The sequence below is a fragment of the Rhinoderma darwinii genome, chromosome 11 (assembly GCF_050947455.1).
Source record: "Rhinoderma darwinii isolate aRhiDar2 chromosome 11, aRhiDar2.hap1, whole genome shotgun sequence".
Taxonomy (NCBI): domain Eukaryota; kingdom Metazoa; phylum Chordata; class Amphibia; order Anura; family Rhinodermatidae; genus Rhinoderma; species Rhinoderma darwinii.
This window is the reverse complement of record NC_134697.1, coordinates 14,762,450-14,790,253: the sequence shown is the minus strand read 5'-3', so window position 1 is coordinate 14,790,253 and position 27,804 is coordinate 14,762,450. Positions and strand designations below refer to the sequence as shown.

Genomic DNA, 27,804 nt, shown 5'->3' with positions numbered 1-27,804 from the left:
TGATAGTGTATACTAGTATACTTGTTACAGGCTTTCCTAACACGGTTGGAAAAACACCAAATAAAAAAAAAATCTCTAAAAACACAGGTTACACGGGCACTTCACGTTTTTGGCGCATATATTTTCAATAGCATACCACCACTTTTCCACCCATAAAAGGGGCGGTGAGCTACGACAGGAGACTATCATAGGAGAGGGAAACCTCTCACAGCTCAGTATCTCCATTGCTCTGGGTTAATGAATATAACGCATACTGCATAGAAAATTAATACTGGTTCACCAGTATTACTAAATATGCACCAGTGTGTGTAAAGAACTTGATATTCTTATATTGACTGCCAGCTAACAATTGCCCACTGCATCTTTAGCAACCAAACAAGACCTGGAAAATCGGTCACTGAAAACTCTACGAAGTTTGGACTAAATGCGGTGTGAGAAAGCAACCGAAATCTGTCTTAAAACTCTATGGGGTAACTTTTCTACAACAGCTTTACTCTATTTGATGCCGGAAATGTGCGTAAATTATAGGGGCAATCGACGTAATATAAGTAATACTCACCTGGTAAATCTTCTGACAATCCAAGACCACCGCTCCGGTTCTCCCTGCTGGTCTGTTAATTTTTACAGGAAGTGATGACGTCCCGTTCCATCCATGTGACTGCTGCAGCCAATCGGGGCAAATACTTTGTCACAGCACTGTTTAGCCTGGATGCCATCATCGGGACATGAACCAATCAGGTCCTGATGAGGGCACCCAGATATGTAAATAAATAAATATAGTAAATTGTAACAAGTGATAAAAAAAAAATAAAAACAATAAAAGACGTACAAATATTGGGAGGCCCCTCCCCCCAAAAAAGTGCATATCTCTCAGAACTTACATGCATAATATTAGATATCCTGCATAACATAAACTTATTTTACATGAGCATCAGGTGCTCAGGCATTCAAACGTCATGTTTGAATACAATAATTACCATCGATTTTTTTTTTTCCTGTTGTATCGGTTTTTGCTCCTTCACTAAAAAGTTTCTGTACTTGGATAATTATCATACGTGTACAAATGCTGCGTGTACAGTAAAGGATACGTGTAAAGTTAGAATAGGCTCTTTGTACTTTTTTTTAATTTGGTGTATTTATTGAGTTTATTTTTTAATTCTTTATATAACAATTTTTCTCAAACTTTTGTATCAAGAAAAGGAAGGGATTACAAAAAAAAAGGGAAAAGAAGGGAGGGGGGGTACATACACATATCAGAGGAGAACAAGGGCACGCAGGTCCCCACTTGTGTAATAAACTTACAAAAATAATACTTTCAGTATCCAGTATGTTTGAGAAATAAAAAGAAAGAAAAAGACACACAAAGAAGAGGAAGAAGAGAAAAAAAATTATATAAGATATAATCTCCGCTCCGTAAACGTCCATAGACAGTTTGGGTCCATTCATTTTCTTCTTGCTGTGAAAATAAATGATACACATCATGATACCAGACATTTCAGCACATATCTATAACCAATACAAAAAGCTTATAAAGGCACAGTGCATGTCATTATATAGTACAGAATATACAGGAAAGATGATTAGGTACAACATTGTTTAAAGCAGACCCTGTCTATATCTCAACAGTTCTCAGGATGCCAAAACTGATGTATCACTCCATTGCGCCCACAGTTTCTTACATTTATTACCTCCTCTTTTTCTATATAGACCCAATTCCATATTTGACAGCCAGTATATCTTTTTGATAAATTCTTGTATAGATGGTACACACTCATCTATCCAATTTTGTGCGATCAACTTATTGGTGGCTAAAGTGCCCTATAAGTTGGCAATATTTTACCTGGATCAGTGCTCGTTAAGTCTTCAATGTAGCCCAAAACACAAACATATGGGGAGAGTGTAATATTAACTGAATACACAGTACTTTTCTGTAACTCTCTTCTAAAATCTCATGCAATATGTCCGCGTTTTGCACTTAGGACAGCACGAATCAGTGCGTAACCCAATATCAAACAAGAATTTAAGTGTTTTGCACACACAATGGAGTAGTTATAGATGTAACAGTCCGTGAGCTTCACTAAGTGATAATTGTGGTACCCTCTCAAAAATTTCTTGCCTCTGGCCCTCTTCAATAGGATGGATATAACCCCTGTAAAATTATCTAGAGTTGCGATCAAATAAATTATTTTGTTATGATTCCCCCCAAAAGTCCTGAACTCCAATTGATAGGCATGCCTCAGTTGTAGATATATATAGAATTAAGTTTTGAGGTAGGTCAAACTCATGTTTCAAATGGGAGGATCGTTTGAGGGTACCATCATTCGAGTGTGCGTCATTCTTCTAACTCCTTTTTGTCTCCACCGGTCAAAGCTTTCTAAAAAGGTCTTTGCTCTTGGTGCCATAGCCATGTCATGTGTTATACACTGTACACATATATAGCATCATTATGCACAGGATAATTAGAGGATTCATTGTTTAATAGAACAAACAACCTTAAAGAGAACATGAAAAATTTAGTAAATCATTTTTTTATTACTTTTTGGGCAGGACCTAATAGAATGCCTGTCAGTTTCACACTGACAGGCATAATGCACTGCAATACAGAAGGGTTGCAGAGTATTATAAAAACTAGCAAACAATCACATACTGAAGTCCCACATTGGGACTTAAAAAAAAGTAACAAATAGTTTAATAAAGTTTATAATAAAAATGAAAAAGTAATTTTTTTTCTACCCTTACAAAATTCTTTATTATGAAAATAACAATTAAAAAAGCTACACATAATTGGTATCGCCGCGTCCATCACGACCCAGACTAGTAAACTATTACTTAACCTGCACCATAAACACAGTAAAATAAATAAATGCTAGAATTGCTGTTTTCTGTTTATTCTGACGCAAATGACAAGCCCTCATACGGCTATGTTGGCAGAAAGGTAAAAATGTTATGACTCAGAAAAACAAATACTTTTTTAAAAAAAATAGTTTTTATTGTGCAAAAGTAGAAAAACATAAAAAAAGCGATATCAATTTTGTAACAACTAGCAGAATAAAGTTATATTATTTATACCACACACTAAATGGTGTCAATTTAAGACGTAAAAAAGAATGGTGCAATTGCTGTTTGTTTTTTTTTTGCCATGACTCCCAAAAAAAGTTAATAAAAGTTTTCTAAATTATATGTACCAAAATGGTCCTATGAAAAAAAAAAACAAGCCCTCACACAGCTGTCTGCGGAAAAATGTAAAAAAATTATGGCCTTCAAAATATGGCCATGAAAAGAATCACTTGGTCAGTAAGGCCGAAAATAGGCTAGTCACTAAAGGGTTAGGATGTAAATATGCCTAATATTTCTTTCAGCCAGGCTCCATGGCGCATCGTTTCTAACTGCCGGTTTTACATTTTCCCAGCCTGGGGGGGGGGGGGGCTCAGTTGTGCGCACCGCCCACTGACATCTACGTAATGAGAGGTAATTAACATACTACTGACTTCATTGCTGACCTGAAAAAATGTAAGACATGAAGACAGCAGCCACTTGATGCTGCAATGTAGAAAATATGTAGTGATAGCAAATAACAGGAAGCACAAAGACTATACATTGTAAAAGTAAGGAACATATAGGAGCATGATGTGCTGGGTGATTTTTCATTTTTGACCGGAGTATTTCTTTAACCCTTTGAGGACGGGCCAATTTTTTTCATTTTTCTTCTTTGCATTTCGACTGTCATAACTTAGCTGTAGACGTAGCTGTACGAGGCTTTGTATTTTGTGGGACGAGCTGTACTATATATTGGTGCCATTTTTTGGCACATATACGTTAGCAGTTAATTTATATGAATTTTTATTTTGGCAAAAATGCTGAAAAAATTAATTCTGCTGCAGTTATCATTTGTATGGTGTTTTTTTTTTACAGCAGATACCCATTATTATAATAATGGCAAAAATTTATTGTACAGGTTGTTACAGTCGTGACGATACCAAATATGTGTATATTATTTTATGTTTTGGGACTTATATTTGATCAAGTTTATTTATTGTAAAAAAAAAAAAATGCAGATGTGTTTTCGATTTTTAAAATAAATGTAACCATTTTTTTAATCTGATTTGAATTTGAGATCGAAATTTTTATTTTTTAACTATAATGTACTGGTATATATATATATATCTATGCCCTAACAATAGGAAATATGGTCAGACAGCCCTGCAGTCTCTCAATGGACCGTGGGCTGTCTGCCACTACTAGGTATAGGTCTCAATTGCGTCACAGGGATTCCCTCAGTCTCTCCCTTTTATGCCGTTGATTGCAGCATTTAAAGGGTCAAATTATGGAGATCAGTGGTTTTCCTCTGACCTCTGCTATTATAGCGGGTCTGCGGCTGTATATTACAGCTATTGTCTTCTACAGACCACTCGGGCACACTTGCTGTACACACACGATCTGCTGAACGAGTATGCTGCCTGCCGCTCATGATGCGCATACCGGGAATCAATTGACATAAAAATGTCATAGACTATTGCAGTCTCCATCAATTGATGGAGTACAGCTGCCTACCCTAGAGATCAGAGACTTACAGCAGGAAAGTTTTTTCTGTGTGTGTGAATAGTGTTGCTATCCTGCCTTATCAAGGCCTCCAGCAGTACAATCGTGCTGTCATTAACCCCCCTCCCTTTAAAGAGAACCTTTCACCTCCCCATACATGTGCAGCATGTAATGGGCAGGCTGCACAAACCCTGGGGCACTTTTATATATTTTTTCTACCTCCCTCCGTTATTTAGATATAGGTGCCGTTATATTTGGCGCCCGATATTTAAATAACTCCCTGAACAGTCAATGGGGCGTGTACTGGCAATGGGGCGTGTTACTATGGCTGTGACACTGTCCAATCAGCTTTCATCTCTTCAGCTCTTGTGAGATATCAGTCTTGTACTTTGTCTGCCGAACTGGCAAGGGAGCGTGTCACTGCTATGGCCAGTGTAAGAGCTGGGGAGTGCTTATACTGTCCATAGCAGAGATACGCCCCTTGCCAGTTCGGCAGACAATACAAGACTGATCTCTCGCAAGAGCTGAAGAGATGAGAGCGCGCTCTCCTCTCCACAGCTCTTACACTGTCCGTAGCAGTGACACGCCCCCTTGCCAGTTCGGGTGAAAAGACTTATCTTCAAAGCTGAAGAGAGAAAGCGTGCACTTTCTCTGCTCGCTCTTGCTGTGGCACTGTCCATATCTGATTGGACAGTGTCACAGCCATAGTAACACGCCCCCTTGCCAGTACACGCCCCGTTGACTGTTCAGGGGGTTATTTAAATATCGGACGCCAAATATAACGGCACCTATATCTAAATAATGGAGGGATCTAGAAAAAAAAATGTAAAGTGCCCCAGGGTTTGTTCAGCCCTCCCCATTACATGCTGCACTCAGCTGCACATGTATGGGGAGGTGAAAGGCTCTCTTTAAATGGACACTAACTTTTCAAACAACTTATGCTAATCTAATAGTAAATCTGATATATATCAATATGTAATTATTATTAACTATTAAAATGTTGTTCTTTCCATGCAAATTCTGTGTGAAGTTACTGCCACTAGGTGTTTCCCATCTCTAGTTACAGAGCAGAAAAAATGTACTGCAGGAGGTGGGGTTGTGTCTCTTCACTGCCTGCCAATACAAGTCTATGGAGAGAAGAGGGGGAGCAGGAAGAGGGAGAGAGGGAGACACACAGATGCTGCCCATTGAAATCTATGGAGAGGGTTTGCCACCAATGCCACATATCAGTTTATGAAATTTCTTCCCTCTTAGATATTCCACAATCAACTTTGAGTTGTATTATTGCAAAGTGGAAGTGTTTAGGAACCACAGCAAATCAGCCACGTAAAGTTACATAGAGGGGGCGACGAGTGCTGAAGAGCATAGTGCATAAACGTTGCCAACGCTCTGCTAACTCAATAATGACTGCAGAGCGCCAAACCTCCTCAGGCATTAAAATATGCACAAAAACTGTGCCCGGGAGCTTCATATGATGGGGGCTGAGCAGCTGCATGCCAGCCTTACAGCACAAAGCACAATGCCAAGCGTCGGATGGAGTGGTGTAAAGTACGCCGCCACTGCACTCTGGAGCAGTGGAAATGTGTACTGTGGAGTGACGCTTCTCTATCTGTCGGTCTGATGGACGAGTTTGGGTTTGGGGAATGCCAGTGGAACGTTACCTGCCTGACTGCATTGTGTCAGCTGTAAAGTTTAGTGTAGGAGGGATAATGCTATGGAGTTGTTTTTCAGGGGTCGGCCCCTTAGTTTGTAGTGAAGGGAAATTGTAATGCTTCAGCATACCAAGACATTTTGAACAATAGTAGCAGCCAACTTTCTGGGAACAGCTTGGGATTCGTCCCTTTTCTGTTCCAGCATGACGGTGCACAAGGTCCATAAAGACATGGTTGGTTAGTTGGTTGATTAGGTGAGTTTGGTGTGGAAGAACTTGACTGGCCGCACAAAGTCCTGACCTCAACCACATTCAACAACTTTTGGATGAACTAGAACGGAGATTAAGGCAGGCCCTTTCCCCTAACATCAATGTCTGACCTCACAAATGCTTTTCTGGATGAATGGGCAAAAAAACCCAGATAGACTCCAAAATATTGTAGAAAGCCTTCCCAGGAAAGTGGAATGTATTTTAGCTGCAAAGAGGGAAGCATCTCCATATTGATGATGTCTTTGGATTTAGAATAGGATGTCCTAAAAACTCCTGTAGGTGTAATGTGTAGGTGTCCCAATACTTTTGTCCATATAATGTATGTAAGCGTAATAAATGCAGCGAGATCTGCCAAACTTTTTAATATATGACCTGAAACATCCTAGTATGCTAATTATCCATATATTATGATAGTCACAAAAGAATGATAAGCACGATTCTTAGGTGCTCTATAGAGGCCCTTCTGCAAATTATTGACGTAGACATTGAAATAGTCACGTAACTGTAGTTGTAATATACAGATCTCAAGCATATGCATTTTCATTGTTGGGTGTGAATACTGAAAAAGAAAATGTATGTCTTATGGAGGCCACTTATGTGACTCTTTCTGTTGCAATGTAAATTAATGTGCTCTGAATACCTGCAAAAAGAAATACCATTCACTTTTGTTTTGTGTAGCCCTTGCAAATGTAGTGCTACAAGATGCATATAAATTGAAGGTCAAAAGGATTTATCAGCAAGGATTACAAAAAAGATTATTCTCTACTCAACACCAAGCTTCATTTACAGCTTCCATTTATGTCTAAATTAAATGGTATTGTATGCCATGTTGTAAGGAGATACAAAAGAAGAAAATTGGGGAATTCTGTGAAAATAAGTCCATTTAGATAAATTATGTTTTCTTGTTGTTATTCTATAGAATCTTTATTCTGAACACGTAGAAAGACATCTTTAAAAAAAAAAGTCTTTTGCTTTACAACTTTTATAAATGAGACATCATTAACGGCAATGTAGTCCTCTAGAATATCTACAGATAAGAAAATGTTAGATATTTGTATAAAAATAAAAATGGTATTGGTCATATATTAGCGTTGTTTTATGAACAATCTATACAAATAATCATGTAGCCTGGAAGATCCATTTCCGAGTTCCCCACTGAGCTAGGCATGGCCATTGCCAGATGGTGGTACTTACCGCGTTGCCGTGAATGATCGATGAAGCTACTTGGGAGGAAGATTTAAACCAGACTTTTCCTGACACTCATAGTCTGATTCTCTTTGCGCCTCGTGCCTCTAGTCCTGATTTCTTATATTCGTGGCTCTGGCCCTTTGCTCGGTTTCTGGTACCTTCGCTTCTCCCTGATTTGTTTCGACTGCTGACTTTTGATCCTGATCTCTGGTTATGTCTGTGACTTTGTCTCTCGTCTGCCATCTGATTTTTGACTTGACCTCTTGATTTGCATTAACTTTGCCTATTTGTTCCTGCAGTGCAGTTGCCATTGATCAGAGACTATCCTGGGGACCACAACCATCAGGATTATCCTGCATCAGACCATACCTCCATCAGGGGTGAAGACAAGCGCTCCCTTAGAGTCCACACCACAGGTTAGTTCGTATTTGTGTTCTAGCCTGCCAACATTGTCTAACCTGCTTCTTCCTACTGTGTTAATAGCTGTAAATAATGTAGCACCACTGTATTGGTTGTCAACTGCATATGATTTGACACCATTGCTTTGACACCCTGGACTCATTTCATGACAACATAAAAAACTTTGCCCAAAAAGTTTTGCCAAATATCAATAAAGCTGTTGCCATGTTATTAAACTACTGGAGGAAAGGTGATAAGATGTGTTAATATTAACCAATAGACCTGACAGATTAACAAAGGTCCAAGTTGAGGGGGGAACTAAGAAATAGTGACCATAATATAATAAACCTCGACTTGTCTTTCAATAGGATGTTTTGTAGAGGAGCCACAAAATCACTGAATGGACTACGGTATTGATTCTGTCAAAACGGCGGAACCCTTGCACAACTGACACAAACGGAAACCATTGGCACCGGATCCGTCACCATTGAAATCAATGGTGATGCAAACAGAAATCTATGGTTTCCGTTTGTGTCAGTCAGGGCTCCATTCCGACGAAAAGGTCCGATGTTCCGTCGGAACAGAGCCCTGGCACAGATGTGAATGAAGACTGAGAGGTACATACCTTCCGGAAATAAAAGGGTTAGGAACAGGAGAAAACCAATGTGGATACATAAAAATGTAAAGGGAGCAATAAGTAATAAAAAATAAACTACTAAAATAAGAAGACAATTAATGAAGAAGCACTAAAATCTGTAAGGAAAAAAATGATGTAAAAAAATACAGATAAAGGCAGCAAGCTGGAGACAGAGAGACTCATTGCCAAAGAGAGTAAAACTAACCCTAAAATGTTCTTCAATTATATAAATAGCAAAAAAAGTTAAAACTGAAGGTGTTGTCCCTTTAGGGTATGTTCACACGTAGTCAACAAAAACGTCTGAAAATCCAGAGCTGTTTTCAAGGGAAAACAGACCCTGCTTTTCAGACGTTTTTTGACCATCGCATTTTTCGCTGCGTTTTCACGACGTTTTCGCAGTGTTTTTGACGTCCGTTTTTGGAGCTGTTTTCATTGGAGTCTATGAGAAAACAGCTCCAAAAACGTCCAAAGAAGTGTCCTGCACTTCTTTTGACGAGGCTGTATTTTTACGCGTCGTCGTTTGACAGCTGTCAAACGACGACGCGTAAATAACAGGTCGTCTGCGCAGTACGTCGGCAAACCCATTCAAATGAATGGGCAGATGTTTGCCGATGTATTGGAGCCGTATTTCCAGACGTAAAACGAGGCAAAATATGCCTCGTATACGTCTGAAATTTGGCCGTGTGAACATACCCTTATAGCAATGAGGCAGAATTTGTGGAGGGCGATGAGGAGAAAGCAAATTTGGTAAACCTTTTATTCTCCACTCTGTTCACAGTGGAAAATAAACTGTCGGGTGAAATGCAGAGGGATAAATTAAACTCTCCATTAAATGTCACCGGTCTGACCCAGGAAGAAGTGCAGAGCCGCCTTAAAAAAGATTAAAATAGACAAATCACCGGGTCCAGATGGCATACACTCCCGTGTTCTAGAGGAATTAAGTGGCGTGATAGATAGACCATTATTTTTGTTGTTAAAGGATTCTAAAGTGACAGGGTTTGTTCCACAGGACTGGCGCATAGCAAATGTTGTGCCAGTATTCAAAAAGGTGTCAAAAAGTGGAACCAGAAACTATAGGCTTCTAAATTTAATCTCCTTTGTGGGTAAATTGCTTGAACGCCTCTGAAAGATGTTATCCTGTGGTATCTTAATGAAAATAAACATATAACTCCATATCAGCATGGGTTTATGGGGGAGCGGTCCTGTTAAACTAATCTGAACAGCTTCTATGAGAGGGTAAATTCTAGACAGGAACGGGTGGGGGGGGGGGTGTCCTCGGATTGGATTTCATATATATTGATTTTTCCAAAACATTTGATACAGTGCCGCATAGGATGAGAATGATGGGACTAGGGGAAAATGTGTGGAAGTGGTAAGTTGCTGTATAAGTGAGGGTGGTTATTAATAGTTCATACTAACATTGGACCACCGTTACTAGTGGGGTAACAAAGGGGTCAGTTTTGGGCCCTATTTTGCTTTAATATATTTATTAATGACTTTGTAGAGGGATTGCACAGAACCATATAAATTTTTGCAGATGATACTAAACTGTAAAGTAACACAAACGTGGAGAGTGTTCTGTTACAAATGGATCTGGATAAGTTGGAGGCTTTGGCAGAGAAGCAGCAAATAAGGTTTAAATAGGCTCCGTCACCACTAATAACTGCCCAATCTCCTACCTAATCTAATAGGCGCTTTAATGTAGATAACAACAGTTTTTTTGTTTGTTTTTTTTAAAACGTTTATTTTTGAAAATTTTTAGATTCATGCTAATTTGTTCTAAATGCCCAACTGGGCGTTTTTTTAACTTTTAACCAGGTGGGCATTGTAAAGAAAAGTATATGACGCTGACCAATCAGCATCATACACTTCTCTTCATTCATGTCCAGCTTGTTAATAACCGATAATTGCCCAGTGTAATCAGGGGAACGATCAGCAGATGAACGAGCAAACGCTCGATCATCTGCTGGTCGTATCGTTTTAAAAAAGAGAAATATTATCGTTGTCGGCAGCACATCTTGGTGTGTAAACAGGGAGACGCGCTGCCGACATGATAATAATGTATGGGTCGAGCAATCGGAGTAACGACCAGCGGATCCCCAACCATAGCACCGTGTGACAGGAGCAAACGAGCGCCGATCAACGAGCTGCCTCGTTGAACGGTGCTCATTTTCACGACCCATATCGGGCCGTGTAATAGGGCTTTTACTTTCCCCCTATGTACTTCATCCTTCAGAGGTCTCGTTTTATGAAACTGTACGGTCTATTGCTTTGTGGCTGAGCAGTTGCCCCTAGACGTTTCCACTTCAGAATATTAGCACTTATAATTGACTAGGGTAGATCTAGCAGGGCAAAAAAAGATGACATTAGGGTATTACCCAATTAATTGCTAATGTTTGTCTGTGGAGATTGAATGCCTCTATGCTTAGGCCTTCTATGATGCACAACAAGGGCTTTTTTGCGGACTACTGGACCGCAATGGACCCGTGGTTTTGCAGACCGCAAAACCAATACGGTCGTGTGCAGGAGGCCTTAATCTTATGCGCATGTTAACAATGTGTAGCTGTAATTTCCGAACACACTAGCTTGGAGGAGTGCAGTGTATGTTTGGCTAAGACAGACCATAGCCTTAAAATACAGATATTTCGAGCTTTCTAAAATTCCTGATTTTGGATAATTACTAATCTCACGTGTCTGTGGAGAGGGGATATGTTCTTCTTCTAACCTAGTTTGCCCACACTAATGGATCATTTCCAGCCAGACTTTGATAGTTTGGAATGGAGTGATTGTACAAAGTAACAAAGTTTGTCAACCAAATTTGCACACATAGAACCAGTATTTCTAGATTTCTGTGACTATAAATTCACGTATCGCTATAGTTTGTTTCAGTTCTGACTGATTTGGCAAACACGGAAGGCATCCATGTGAACAAACACCCAATCTGCTCCCATGTGTGTTTTGTATTCTCTGAGAACAGTTTGGTATGCAGCTTTCTTCAGCTTTAAAACCGCTGATGTTTACAAGAAATCACACCAGGTGAGATAAAGATAAGAAACTGCTCTGATTACAGTTGAAAAATATTCAGCACAAAGAGGAGAAAAACATAATGATAAACTAAAACCTATCTGAAAGGTTAACCAAAATAACTTTATCAGGATTCGAAGGTAAAATTTATGACTGGCACGCAAAATTCCAAAACAGGTGTGGTGACCGCAGATGAAAGAATTCTGTAGCAAAGTTTGCTGCTGCCGAAGAGACTTGAATGTATATTTAACCCCTCAACGACATGTCACGCACTGGTACGCAGCAGCCGTTAAGGGGAAGTATGGAGCTGAGCTCGCTCCATACTCAGCGGGTAACACAGCCGACACCTCACTGCAACGGGTGGAATCAAAGATCACTTTGTTCTGCCCATTCAACACCTTAAATGCCGCGGTCAATCGCAACCGTGGCATTTAAATTGTTAGAATCAGAGAGGCGCAGCCTCAAACACACCATCGCGCCCCACCCCAACCCCCGCGGCATGATCGGCCGTTTACAGTGGTTGTTCTGGAGGCCTAATAAAAGCCACCAGGTCTGCCATCTTTGTGCTCCTTTGAAGCTCCACATCCGGAGACTGTCAGAATCACGATATACTGCAATACATTAATATTCAGTATATCGCTGCTTCAAGTCTCCTAGGGGGACTAATAAAAAAAAGTAAAAAACATTTAAATAAAGATTTTTATAATGTTCCAAAAAAAATAACATATTAAAAGTTCAAAAAACGAAAGCAATGTTAAAAAAAATAAAAGTTAACAGAACAGGTATCGCCGCGTCCGTAAAAATCCGAACTGTCACAGTATAGCATTGCTTAACCGGTTCCGTGAACAACGTAAAATAAAAAATATATAAAACATGCAAATTGCTGTTTTTTGGTCACTGTTGCTCTTCTAAAAAAAAAGGAATAAAAAGTGATCAAAAAGTCGCATGTACCTCAAAATGATATCAATAAAAACTACAGGTCCCCGCGCAAAATGTAAGCCCTCACACTTCTAAATTGATGGAAAAAGAAAAAAGTTATGGCTCTCAGAACATGGCGACACAAAACATTTTTTTTTAGCAAATTGTTTTATTTTTTTAAAAGGGGTAAAACATAAAACAAAACATATAAGTTTGGTATTGCCGTAATCGTATCAACCTTTAGAATAACGTGAATATGTATTTTTTACCGTCTGATGAACGGCGTAATAACCCCCCAAAAAATGGTGTAATCGCTGTTTTTTTGCCCATTTCACCCCAAAAATAAAAAAATAATCCGATTCCCAGTACATTAGGTACGATAAATGGTGCCATGAAAAACTACAACTTGTCCCGCAAAAAACAAGCCCTCATATGGCTATGTCGACGAAGAAATAAAAACGTTATGGCTTTTGGAAGGCAGGAAAGAAAAAACTAAAATGAAAAAACTCATATTGGCCTGGTCTTTAATGGGTTAATGAATAAAAAATACATAGATTTGTTGAAGAGAATTTCTACATTTGGTTAAAATATTTACAGAGCGCTAATGTGAAGTTAGCCGACTGTAATCTTAAAGACTCTAAAGAGAAGTCAATATTTAATAGGTTCCAATTCTCAGTGATACTGAGCCCTAAAGCCCTTATTGATGCCTGCACACACCTATCGATTAGACCTCCTAAAATAGCTAAATAAAGAGAGTCTTTTCATTGAAAGCATCAAACTTTAATGCGGCAAAGTAGAAATCTCGAGTGATCAGGGAGAGCTCTCGTAGAGCACATATAGTAACATCTGGAGACCTATTGGAAAGATACCATGAACATTTATAGTCTTAACCAGTAAGGTCATGTCTTCATGATATTTAAGATCTCCATTCAATCTGTGACTTTGTTGTCTATGAAACAAAACACAATGGCATGTCTTTTTCTATTTGCCTAGCACCAACTATTGCAGGAATTGTAGGGTCATACATGACAATACAATATGTCTTGTGACACCAGCCTGTTGTAAAACTGAAAAAAGCTCACAAAAAAGTTTATTGATTTATCAAGAAATGATCAATTATACTTTCCCTCTCTTTAGACTGTCCTGCTTCTTGCTTGATAAAGGCAAGACAAAGTGAAGTGGTCCTCACCGAGACTTATTCTAACAAAACATAACTGCTCAGCGACACACCTGACCGATGCCATGCTGTCACATAACACCCTCTGTACACTGCAACAAGGAATTGTTTCCAAAAAAGGAAATTGAATCAACATTGTATCACAATCACACACATAATAATTTATCCTCTGGAACTGTCTCTGGGTGTCCAGGAGGTAGCACATGCTGTTTTCAGCTGCATCTGTACTTTTGGCTATAGGGACAAAGCTGTTAACATAGAAATCAGATAACGTAGATTCATCCTTGAGGGGAATGTTTAGTTAGAAAATGACATATTATTTAAATCAAGTTTTTATTTTAAACATATTTTAGATTAACATTTTCTATGTCATTATCTATATTAAATATATAATAATCCTGAAATCCTGCCGTTTTCACTCTGGACACTGAGCGTCAAAGTAGACTGACCCTTCCTGTTCTGTGTAGATCACTTCTCCTCAGTCATCTCATTATCATGACAGGCAGAATTACACTAACAGGTAACACATATATTTAGATAACACAGGATCCGCTATTCACAATAGACTGATCCTTCCTGTTCTATAGAGATCACTTCCCAGCAGTCATCTCATAATCATCACAGGCAAGATTACACTGACAGGTAGCAACTCTATATATAGTTAACACAGGACCCACCATTCATAATAAACTGACCCTTGCTGTTCTGTAGAGATCACTTCTCAGCAGTTATCTCATTATCATCACAGGCAGGATTACACTGACAGGTAGCACCTATATATAGATAACACAGGATCCACCATTCTTAATAGACTGACCCTTCCTGTTCTATAGAGATCACTTCTGAGCAGTCATCTCATTATCATCACAGGCAGAATTACAATGAAAAGTAATGCTGTAACACAAGATCCATCATTGACATTAGGTGATGGACACAACTCACCTCCTCCCCATCCAATCACAGTAACATCTGCACAGAACATGCACTTAAAACTCTCATGTGAAAGTCAATGGGGGAAATTTATTCAACAGCTTGCGCCATTTTTTCAATTTTACGCCGCTCTCAACACTTTTCTTAAATGTAGTCGGGGCCATGTGGGTGGGGCAGAGCCCTTCATGGGTTGACAAATTTACTATAATTTACACCAGAAATTTGTGTAAATTATAGCAGAAATCAATGCCAGCTCCTTGCTCTGACAGCCCAAAATGCACCAAATGTATTAAGAGGCGTGAGCCTTTTAATAAATTTGACGCATTTCTTTTCAGCGGGCTACTGTTGGAATGCCAGTCGCAATAAATTCTCCCCATTGAGTTGTCTTCAGACTTCAGTTTCCCTATGTCCATGTGGCTCATGTAAAACTAATCTCTGAACTGCAAATCTCTCCCCCATATCATGCACAGAAAATAAATAGAATAACAAAAAAAATATACAATCAGAAAATAAAAACAGATTAGAAAAAAGAGTATGTTCAGTTTCAGTATTTAATAAGTAAAAACAATTAAAGGTGATACATTCACTTTAAAGCCACAATCACGGGTCCCCCAGTGCCAGTCTTCATGTCATAATTTTTAACAGAGTACACAGTATGGCAAAGCGTGAGCACTGTATGGACTTACACTAAAGGGTAACTAAACTTTCACAAAACTTCTGACATGTCATAGTGACATGTCAGAAGTTTTGATTGGTGGGGGTCTGAACACTGAGACCCCCACCGATCGCTAAAATGGAGTGGCAGAAGCGCTCGGGTGAGCGCTGAGCCACTTGGTTTCTGACCGGTTTATCACGAAAGGCCGATGTAGCGGTGATAAATAGAAAGTCTATGGGCCCGTACACGGCAGAAGTTCTGTCCTCTCTTTTCTTCAGCATTTTCTGAAGTATAAAAGGAACTTCATACGGTAACGCATAAGGGGACACTATGCTCAACATCTTCCAATAAGATTGTAAAGCTGATCACCCTCTAATAAATATAGACCTTTATCTCATTACTAATCCATAGGGGGGGGGGGGGATTCATTGCATTGAAAAGCTTTGTGTTAACTGTAGCTGTAAAAAGGTTTATTGTGGAAAAACAATATCACAAGAAAAAGCAGAATATGTAGATAAAAAATAATGTCTTTGCATATTTAACATGGTGTTTTTTAATAATAATTTCACGTTCTGTTTCAGTATTTATTTATTTTTAACCAAAATTCACTATATTCTAAAGCATATTCAAAGTGAAATTCTATGGGTAATAATAATTTCAGTGAAGCATATGGCTGTTCATATCTCATGCCTGTAAGATGTCAGCAGGCCCTACATAACTAATAAAGTTAAAGAGAAAGTCCATAAAATGGAAAAAATAGTACCAGCACTCAAGCATCACTTAGAGACCTGATATCAATTGTAGGTTTGTATTAATAAAAAAATAGATAAAAGCAAACACCAATAAGTACATATAATATGTTGCAACAATTGTTCTTCAATATGACCTAAGAGGTAAAATCGACATCTTAGATGAAAATAAAGCTATCTATACTCAATCCATCTAGACTAAGAATCCACACCTAAAGAATGATACGCTTATAAAATGGGTCCGCCGCTGGGCCCTTGCAACACAGACTCAATAATAGCTTGATATTGTGTATACCGACATAGTTATAGCGTATATAACGTAGAAAAATACCCAAGAGGAGCCATAAAGTTACTCCACATGTGTATAAATCACTATCTGCAGGGAGTAGCTCTGGTAAGTACAACTATCATTAGGCCTTGTCCGGGCATCACATAGGCAGATGTGGCCAGATCACAACTAACAAAAAGTAAAGTTATATCGATCAAATCAAATTTTGAGCAGAAAGCTGGAAAGCAATAGATGCACGTCTAAGGCACAGGAGAGGCTGCAGACTAAACTCTGGGCAGCAGCATGCATGTCACAGGCAGTGAGCAACCTTCAGCCACTGCAGGGATGGGAAAAGATAAGCAATTGCCAATAAACTTACATTATCTACGGGAAAAAGCCAGAAGCATGGATGAGATTGTGACAACAGTAGAATACTCAGAGATATGCAGAACTTATAGCATGTTAAGGGGGCCAATAGTATACCTCCACCACTTGCCACCAATCGTGCTCCACCCCGTGCACTGCTGTCTGCCTTTGTGCACATGGAATTGCTGTGTCAATGGGGCTTAAAGAGGCTCTGTCACCACATTATAAGTGGCCTATATTGTACATGATGTGATCGGCGCTGTAATGTAGATTACAGCAGTGGTTTTTATTTAGAAAAACGATCATTTTTGACGGAGTTATGACCTATATTAGCTTTATGCTAATGAGTTTCTTAATGACCAACTGGGAGTGTTTTACTTTTTGACCAAGTGGGCGTTGTGGAGAGAAGTGTATGACACTGACCAATCAGTGTCATACACTTCTCTCCATTCATTTACTCTGCACATAGCGATATAGCTATATCGCTATGTGCAGCCACAAACACTAACATTACTGCAGTGTTCTGACAATGAATAGACATTACCTCCAGCCAGGACATGATGTGTATTCAGAATCCTGACCACTTGTAATGGCAGGGGGTAGGGAGACGGACAAGTGAGCCCTAATCTACCCGCCACTCTGTCCCTGCCTACTTGCAACGACCCGCCCTAGGCGACGGGGTACAACTGGGCGGCGGTCCCTGCGCTCAGTAAGTGCACGACAAACACGACAAACATACAAGGAACACAAGCAAGGAAAAGGGGCCGTTGCCCACGGCAACACCGTGAGCAACCAGAGTGGTGAACGAGCCGAGTCAAGCCAGGAGTGTGCGAGGTACAAAACGAAAAGCAGAAGAGTAGTCGGTAAGCCAGGGTCGGTATGGAGCAGGATCAAAAATAGCAGGAGCTGTAGCTGGGCCAGGAACCACAAGGAAAGAAACAAAAGCAATAACAAGCACCGAGGGACAGGAAGTGCAGGCTTAAATAGACCGAGGGCGGGAGCTAGCTGAGTCTGGCCAGGTTACGATAGGCTCTCCCACTCCTAAGCCTGCCAGCCTGAATGGTGGAAGCAGGAGTCAGTCTCAGGGATGTATTCTCAGGTGCTGACTGATTAGTTCTGGGAGTTAACCCCGCTGTGCCTGGCAGATCCTTTACAGTACCCCCCCTTTTATGAGGGGCCACCGGACCCTTTCTAAGTGGACCTGGCTTACTGGGGAAACGCAGGTGGAACCTCCTGACCAATACCCCAGCGTGAACATCCCGGGCGGGTACCCAAGTCCTCTCCTCGGGCCCGTATCCTCTCCAATGGACCAGGTACTGGAGGGAGCCTTGGACCATCTTGCTGTCCACAATCCTGGCCACCTCGAATTCCACCCCCTCCGGGGTGAGGATGGGAACAGGAGGTCTCCTCGAGGGAGCCAAGGACGGGGAGCAGCGTTTGAGGAGGGAGGCATGAAACACGTCGTGTATCCGAAAAGACGGGGGTAACTCCAGCCGGAAGGAGACAGGATTGAGGACCTCAATGACCTTATACGGCCCAATAAACCGGGGAGCAAACTTCTTGGACGGAACCTTGAGACGCAAGTTCCTAGACGACAACCACACCAGATCCCCGACCATAAACAGGGGGTTAGCAGAACGTTTCTTATCAGCCTGAGTTTTTTGTACGCTCTGGGACACCTCTAGGTTTTTCTGAACCTGGGCCCAGACTGTGCACAGTTCCCGATGAACGACCTCTACCTCAGGATTGTTGGAACTACCAGGTGAAACGGAGGAGAACCGTGGATTAAACCCAAAATTACAAAAAAAAGGAGAGACCCCTGACGAGTTACTGACCCGGTTATTAATGGAAAATTCGGCGAGGGGAATGAAAGAGACCCAATCAAATTGACAGTCAGAGACAAAACACCTTAAGTATTGTTCTAGAGACTGATTAGTCCTCTCCGTTTGGCCATTGGTTTCAGGATGGAAGGCAGAGGAGAAGGACAGATCAATCCCCAACTTCATACAGAAGGCTCTCCAAAACAATGAAACAAATTGTACCCCTCTATCCGAAACAATATTGACAGGGACCCCATGGAGACGCAGGATGTGTTTGACAAACAAGGTAGCCAACGTTTTGGCGTTGGGTAGTTTCTTGAGGGGCACAAAGTGGCACATCTTACTGAAGCGGTCCACCATCACCCACACCACCGACTTGCCTTGGGATGGAGGCAAATCGGTGATAAAATCCATGGAGATATGTGTCCAAGGTCTCTGGGGAATGGGCAACGAACGCAGTAAGCCCGCTGGTCGGGACCTGGGAGTCTTGGACCTAGCACAAACCTCACAAGCGGCGACGTAGGCCTTAACGTCTTTAGGCAACCCAGGCCACCAATAATTTCTGGTAATGAGGTGTTTGGTACCCAGGATGCCTGGATGGCCAGATAGTGCGGAGTCATGATTTTCCCTAAGTACCCTTAGCCGGAATTGCAGGGGAACAAACAGCTTGTTCTCAGGAAGGTTCCCGGGAGCTGCACCTTGATCAGCAGCAATTTCAGAGACTAAATCAGAATCGATCGAGGAAATGATTATACCTGGAGGCAAAATACAAGCAGGATCTTCCTCCGAAGGAGGGCTGGCCATGAAGCTGCGCGACAGTGCATCAGCCTTAATATTTTTAGACCCAGCCCTATAGGTAACCAAAAAATTGAATCTGGTAAAAAATAACGCCCATCGAGCTTGTCTCGGGTTTAGCCTCCGGGCAGATTCTAGGAAAACCAGATTCTTGTGGTCGGTAAGGACCGTTACCTGGTGCCTAGCCCCCTCCAGGAAGTGGCGCCACTCTTCAAATGCCCATTTAATGGCTAAGAGTTCGCGGTTGCCAATATCATAGTTACTTTCATTTGGCGAAAACTTCCTGGAGAAGTAGGCACAGGGGCGTAGATGGGTGAGGGACCTGGTACCCTGGGACAAGACAGCCCCCACTCCCACCTCAGATGCGTCAACTTCCACGATAAATGGCTCCATTTGGTTGGGCTGAACCAGCACCGGGGCCGAGACAAAGCACTTCTTAAGGACCTCAAAAGCCTGGACAGCCTCAGGAGGCCAGTGGAGGAGATCAGCACCTTTGCGAGTGAGGTCCGTAAGGGGCTTAGCGATGACCGAGAAGTTAGCAATAAATCTCCTGTAATAATTTGCAAACCCCAAAAAACACTGTAACGCCTTCAGGGAGGCAGGTTGGACCCATTCCGCCACAGCCTGAACCTTGGCGGGGTCCATGCGGAATTCATGAGGAGTGAGGATTTGACCCAAAAATGGAATCTCCTGTACCCCAAACACACATTTTTCGGTTTTGGCAAACAGTTTATTTTCCCGAAGGACCTGGAGCACCTTCCTGACATGCTCCACGTGGGAGGACCAGTCCTTGGAAAACACCAGTATGTCATCAAGGTACACTACCAGAAAAATCCCCAGGTAATTTCTCAAAATCTCATTTATGAAATTCTGGAAGACCGCAGGGGCATTACACAACCCAAAGGGCATGACGAGGTATTCGAAATGGCCTTCGGGCGTGTTAAACGCAGTCTTCCACTCATCCCCCTCTTTGATGCGAATAAGGTTATACGCCCCCCGTAGATCCAATTTAGAAAACCATTGGGCCCCCTGAACCTGATTAAAGAGATCAGGAATCAAAGGAAGGGGATACTGGTTCCTTACCGTGACCTTATTCAGGCTGCGGTAGTCAATGCATGGCCTAAGACCACCATCCTTCTTCCCCACGAAGAAGAAGCCAGCACCTACCGGAGAAGAAGAGGGACGAATGTAACCCTTGGCCAGGGATTCCTGGATATACACTCTCATAGCTTCACGTTCGGGACAAGAAAGATTAAATATCCTACCCTTAGGAAGCTTAGCTCCTGGTACCAATTCGATAGCGCAATCGTATTCTCTATGAGGAGGTAACACTTCGGAGGCCTCCCTAGAGAAAACATCAGCGAAGTCCTGAACAAACTCGGGTAGCGTATTCGCCTCCTTAGGGGGAGAAATAGAATTAACAGAAAAACATGACGTACAACATTCATTACCCCATTTGGTTAGCTCCCCAGTATTCCAGTCAAACGTAGGATTATGCAACTGCAACCAGGGAAGACCTAGAACCAAATCGTACGATAATCCCTGCAACAACAGTACAGAGCATTGCTCCAAATGCATGGAGCCAACAAGGAGTTCAAAAACAGGGGTATGCTGTGTAAAATAACCATTAGCAAGAGGAGTGGCGTCGATACCCACTACCGGGACAGGTTTAGGCAAATCAATAAGAGGCATAGCAAGGGACATAGCAAATTCCACAGACATGATATTAGTAGAGGACCCTGAATCCACGAAAGCACTGCCGGTAGCAGACCTACCACCAAAAGAGACCTGAAAGGGAAGCAAGATCTTAGTACGTTTCATATTTACGGGAAATACCTGTGCGCCCAAGTGACCTCCCCGATGATCACTTAGACGCGGAAGTTCTCTGGCTGCAACCTTACGCTTAGGACAGTTGTTCACTTGATGCTTGTCGTCCCCACAGTAGAAGCAGAGACCATTCTTCCTGCGGAATTCTCTACGTTGTTGGGGGGACACGGAGGCCCTGAGTTGCATAGGTATCTCTGAATCTTTCGGGGAGGAACGAAGCAACGGAGCTTCGGGAGGCATCATGGGGGAGTCGGAGGAGAAAACACATAAACGTTCACGTTGTCGTTCCCTGAGACGTCGGTCAAGTCGTATCGCTAAAGCCATAACCTGGTCTAGGGAGTCAGAAGAGGGATAGCTAACTAGCAGGTCTTTCAGGGCATTCGACAGACCCAACCTAAACTGGCACCTTAAGGCAGGGTCATTCCACCGAGAAGCTACGCACCACTTCCGAAAGTCAGAGCAATACTCCTCAACAGGTCTCTTACCCTGACTTAAGGTCACCAGCTGACTCTCGGCAAAGGCAGTCCTGTCAGTCTCGTCATAAATAAGTCCGAGAGCAGAAAAGAAACAATCAACGGAGGAAAGTTCAGGGGCGTCAGGAGCCAAGGAGAAGGCCCACTCTTGGGGCCCTTCCTGGAGCCGGGACATAATTATACCCACCCGCTGGCTCTCAGAACCTGAGGAATGAGGCTTTAAACGAAAGTAAAGCCTACAACTCTCCCGAAAGGAGAGAAAAGTCCTCCGGTCCCCTGAGAACCGGTCGGGCAGCTTGAGGTGGGGTTCAAGAGGTGCGGTGCGGGGAACTACCAGGGTAGCATCAGGCTGGTTGACCCTCTGAGCCAGGGCCTGGACCTGTAGGGAGAGACCCTGCATTTGCTGAGCCAGGGTCTCACGGGGATCCATAGTGGTGTCAGGGACCAGGGGTAGACTAGGTATGGGCTTGTTATTATGTAATGGCAGGGGGTAGGGAGACGGACAAGTGAGCCCTAATCTACCCGCCACTCTGTCCCTGCCTACTTGCAACGACCCGCCCTAGGCGACGGGGTACAACTGGGCGGCGGTCCCTGCGCTCAGTAAGTGCACGACAAACACGACAAACATACAAGGAACACAAGCAAGGAAAAGGGGCCGTTGCCCACGGCAACACCGTGAGCAACCAGAGTGGTGAACGAGCCGAGTCAAGCCAGGAGTGTGCGAGGTACAAAACGAAAAGCAGAAGAGTAGTCGGTAAGCCAGGGTCGGTATGGAGCAGGATCAAAAATAGCAGGAGCTGTAGCTGGGCCAGGAACCACAAGGAAAGAAACAAAAGCAATAACAAGCACCGAGGGACAGGAAGTGCAGGCTTAAATAGACCGAGGGCGGGAGCTAGCTGAGTCTGGCCAGGTTACGATAGGCTCTCCCACTCCTAAGCCTGCCAGCCTGAATGGTGGAAGCAGGAGTCAGTCTCAGAGATGTATTCTCAGGTGCTGACTGATTAGTTCTGGGAGTTAACCCCGCTGTGCCTGGCAGATCCTTTACACAACTTCTCTGTGATTTACAACACAGCACAGCGAGATCTCTCTGTAAATGACAGCTTACAGCGTAATCTCGCGAGACTACGCCTGCTATGCTGTAAATCACAGAGACGCTACAGAAGTGGTCAGGATTCTGAATACACATCCCGTTCTGGCTGGAGGTAATGTCTATTCATTGTCAGGACAGTGCAGTAATGTTAGTGTTTGTGTATGTGGCTGCACATAGCGATATAGCTATATCGCTATGTGCAGAGTAAATGAATGGAGAGAAGTGTATGACGCTGATTGGCCAGCGTCATACACTTCTCTCCACAACGCCCACTTGGTCAAAAAGTAAAACACGCCCAGTTGGTCATTAAGAAACTCATTAGCATAAAGCTAATATAGGTCATAACTCCGTCAAAAATTATCGTTTTTCTAAATAAAAAACACTGCTGTAATCTACATTACAGCGCCGATCACATCATGTACAATATAGGCCACTTATAATGTGGTGACAGAGCCTCTTTAAGAATAGGTTTTATCTATTTCACAGTATAAAGTGCTGAAATTTTCGAATAAATTTTCCTCAATGTGGTCTTCAAGCCAAGGTATAGGTGAATGTTCTGTATGGATGTCTACAGTATGTATTTATTTACACACACCGTAATCTATTGGCTGTACATTGTATTTAGACTACAATGCAGGCAGCGTATGAACAAACAAAACGCACACACATCCTCATACAGCGCCGTTACGGAGATCTTGTCTCAAGAACAGTCAGAAAAAGAGTATATAAGAAAGTTTCAGCAGAAAACCTAAACCATTCCCAGAAAATACTTCTGAGTGCACAAAATAGCCAACTCCTCTAAAGCCCAAAAAATAGCAACTTCTGGATAAAATGTAGTACCGGCTCTTGTGAATTTATTTCAATTTCTGCTATATTTTATACTCCCTTTACGCTATATATTTGGCATATAACTTTATAGTTTTGCAGAACAAGTTTTCTTTATGTACTAAAACAATATAATATCTAAAAAAGAATTGCAATTGAACTCTGCCTCTAATTTTTTGCGTGTGTTTTATGCAGTTCTTTAAACTCTTGTCCCCATAGAAACAAAGTAAAGTAGCAGCCAATTGCGTTCCGCATCCTGTGTAAGTATGGTGGTCAGGAGGACCTAAATGACCTCTTGAGTCATGGCTTGTTTCCATAGAAACAGCAATGCAGTCAGAGGGTGAACAAGTGATCGGAGTGTGAAGAGTTGAGCGGTCATACCGAAGCAAAGAAGCAGCTTAAATGTGTACAGTGAAAAAAAAAAACATAAAAATACTAGCACGGAAAGAAAATTAAATTAATGTAAACACCAAGGCAACAAAGCTAAGCCTTCAGAACATGTCAGTGCATTGAATGTCTTAGTTTTGCTCTGCACGGTCGGCCCCAATGACAGGTAAATGATTAAGCCATTTAACAAAGCTCTAATGCATGGTTACTAACAAAATAAATCATATATAACTGTCAGCTATAAAAGGAAAATAAATGTAAAATAAATTCAGGTTTTACCGTGTAGAAAAATGAAATTGTAAAGCTGTAATAAAGTTTTAGATGTGATAGTAAAGTGGTGTGAAAAAGTATGTGGCCCTTCCCCTGTTATTGTGTATTTGTCATAGCGAATGGTTTCTGATGTTTAAACAAAATTCAATACTAGACAAATGGAACCTGAGTAAACACATGACACAATTTTTGAATTATTACTACATTTATTTAAGTTATCCGACACCCAATCCACCCACATGAAAAAGTTACTGCCTTCTTAAGGTGGCCATACACCTTGGATAGCATTAGGCCAATAGTTGTTCCACCAACCCCGTTTGGACACATGTACACTCGGGTGGACCGAGCCGAGCTTGCATGTGTACTCAATACCAGACACCTCTTTATCTACCGTGAGAACAAAAGATTTCAACATGCTGATCCTTCTTTCGAAAAATCACAAAATAATGAATCCAAAAATGATGAACTTTCATTATAGTTAAAAGGGTTGTCTTAAGATTAGAATTTATCTCCAAACCACAGGTTGCTGATCAGGCTGATCGGTGGGGGTCCGACCGCTGGGACCCCCACCGATCACCAGAACGTGTGTACCGTTCCTCCGAATGAATTGAGCGGCAAGTCGCGATAGCGCACTACTACTCCATTCATTCTCTATGGCACTGCCAAGGATAGCCGAGCACTGTATTCAACTATCTCCGGCAGTCCCAAAGACAGTGAATGGAGTGGCAGTGCGCATGCGCGACGAGGAACGGGACCCCTGTTCTCGTGATCGGTGGGGGTCCCAGCAGTTGGACCCTCACCGATCAGCATGTTATCACCTATTCTATGGTTAGAAGATAACTTTTCATCTTGAGACAACCTCTTTAAATATGCTCAAATGTTCCCTTTGTGCGTTACTGTGTGATGACCCAGAACCATTTAAGTGAATATTCCTTATCCTTATATATAAAAAGGCTATGTCCTAATACGTAACTTGTAGAATCACTTCTGGTGCTTTATATAGAAGTCGCGTAAATTCGACAACGTTTTTATAAATCTATAAAGGACAGGTGGACGAGGACATGTTCTCTGAATAGACACAGTCTCATTAGTAATTTGTTTTACTGTATTCCCCACTGTATAGAATAGCATATTCATCTATGCTATTCTATACAGCAAAAAAATACCAATGCATACCGGCCTGTCCTATGCCAAAAGCATAATCTTTAGGTATACACTGGGTGAAAGGGGGTCTATGGATGAGGTTTTGTACAATCCATTTATTTGCATTTTACTGTCATTGTTGCATATTTTTAGTGCAGAATCGGTTCTAAAAATACTTTACGCGTGAAAGTGCATTTTTTGTCTTGTAGATGCATTTTTCTACTCTCTTCCTGTGCATAATTTACATATTAGAAGTAAAAACACATAAAAAACATGTATTAATGCATGTTTTTTTTTGTGTTTGTACTTTTACTGTAAAGTAATTGAGGAAGTGCCAAAAATGCTGTAAAAAAAAAAACCCACATCAGAATTCTTTATGAATTTTTTTTTAAAAATAAACTATTAAAATATAAAGTACATTATGTGAAAGAAAACACATATTTATTAAAAAGCAAAATGTGCCAGACTTTTGTTCCAAAATGTCCCAAAAATTCAACAAATGGCAGATTATTATTATAATAAAAAATGTTTTCAATATTTTGGGTGTTTCTTTGTTTTTATGTTATTATTCATCTAAAAAAATAAATCTTAAAATATTACGTTATCACATTAGCCACTCGAGCACACAGTATAGGCTGACATTTACTGTTTTCTGCAGCTCACTCGTCAGCTTTGTATTTGAGGGTAGTAGATGAAAAAGGCTATGGACACCTTTGATTTTTTTTTTTGTTATTGCATTTTATTTATTTTAAGCTAAAAACATTTTTTCAATTGTTTTTTTATTTAAAAAAATTCAGCATTTCTCTTTTGTTGCTTGCATGTAATCAAGTACATAGAAAGCTGCTCAGTGCCGTTCCGTGTCAATTCCGTCAGTCTCTGATGGCTCACTCTCTAGCCTCTCCTGTCTTCTCCTGAATGCTCATCTAAGCCCAATTCTGATCAAAACAAAGCTGGCTCAGTCACAGTAAAAAAAAAAACAGAACACAAATTCTGTGAACTATAAGGCTGGGTTCACACACACTATTTACGGACGTAATTCTGGCGTTTTAGCCCCGAATTACGTCCGAAAATGCGGCTCAAAAGCGTCGGCAAACATCTGCCCATTCATTTGAATGGGTTTTACGATGTTCTGTGCCGACGGTAATTTTTTTTACGCGCCGCTGTCAAAAGGCGGCGCATAAAAAAGACGCCCGCGTCAAAGAAGTGCCTGACACTTCTTCAGACGTAAATGGAGCCGTTTTCCATGGAAACACAGCTCCAATTACGTCCGTTATGGACGCAGCGAAAGACGCCTGCACATGCCATTACGGTGCTGTTTTCTCCTGAAAATAGCACCGTAATTTCAGCCGTAACGGACGCTGCCGTGTGAACATACCCTAACATCCAACATGACTGCAGGAGATCCCCAGGTCCCCAGAATAGTCATCGACTGGCAGATTGAAGGGAGTCCACCAGAAGACAATCATGAAAAATGTCAAACGAGAGGATGAACGGAAAGCGTAGTTAGAAGCAGAGGAAGGGTCATACCAGGAATATAACCAAAAATCACAAATCAGCAGGAAAATGAGAGGTCCGACTATCCTAGGTTCAGGTACTGTAGACAAATAGCTGAAGGGGAATCCAGAAGAATGGTCAGGAACAAGCCGGGTCAGAATTTATTACCAACAATTTAGTAGTCAAATGGCAACCAGGTGTAAGAAACTAATAACTGGCACTGATGTCAGTGCACTAGTGCTGTGATTGGCCGAACGACTGGGCTCTCTGATTGGCCGGCCAGCTGGGTTCTCTGATTGACTAGCCCACCAATTCCCTGATTGGCCTGGTCAGCCGATTTTTCTGATTAGCAAGACCCGTGCGATCGGCGCATGCAATTTCAGGCACTTCCACCAACTCCATTGAGAATCCTATTGGACAGGGCTGGAGCGGGGCAAGGTATATTCCAAAACCCCAGACCAGACCTCAAAATGAATTAAAACCCCAGACCAGACCACAAAATAAGCTCAGACCCCAGACCAGATCCCTAAATTCAAGACCTAGACCACACCAAAAAAAAATTAATTCAGTCCTCAAACCAGAGTCCTAAATTAATTCCACCCTCAGGCCAGATCCCAAAGTAAATTCAGCCCCAGACCCGTAAGTGAAACACATTATTTCGCTTTTACGGACTGAGATCTAATTATTGAAAATCAAATATAGAAGATATTCCCTTATATTGAGTGAGAAGGAATATTGTGCAAGAATATAGCACGCGCCTGATATAATCTGCAACCCTTTTCACTGATGGAAAAATAATGATAAAATTATATTTTTTATAAATGTGCCATACATGCTTTTATTAAAATGTACTATAATGTCACTAGAGAATACTGTGGCCCCTCTACGGGTTACAGAAAATGACTTCCA

The 27,804-nt window shown here is 41.5% G+C and overlaps 1 long non-coding RNA gene across 3 annotated transcripts in view; it reads left to right on the top strand.

The window, feature by feature from the left end:
* The window catches only part of LOC142664088 (uncharacterized), a 55,411-nt gene extending 29,473 nt beyond the window's left edge, over positions 1-25,938 (top strand). For all 3 annotated transcript variants that reach the window (XR_012851185.1, XR_012851187.1, XR_012851186.1), the window contains 3 exons: positions 7,948-8,064; positions 11,564-11,720; positions 23,821-25,938. This is a non-coding gene — a long non-coding RNA (uncharacterized LOC142664088). The remainder of the gene's footprint in view (positions 1-7,947; positions 8,065-11,563; positions 11,721-23,820) is intronic.
* The last annotated feature ends 1,866 nt before the right edge of the window (positions 25,939-27,804 follow it).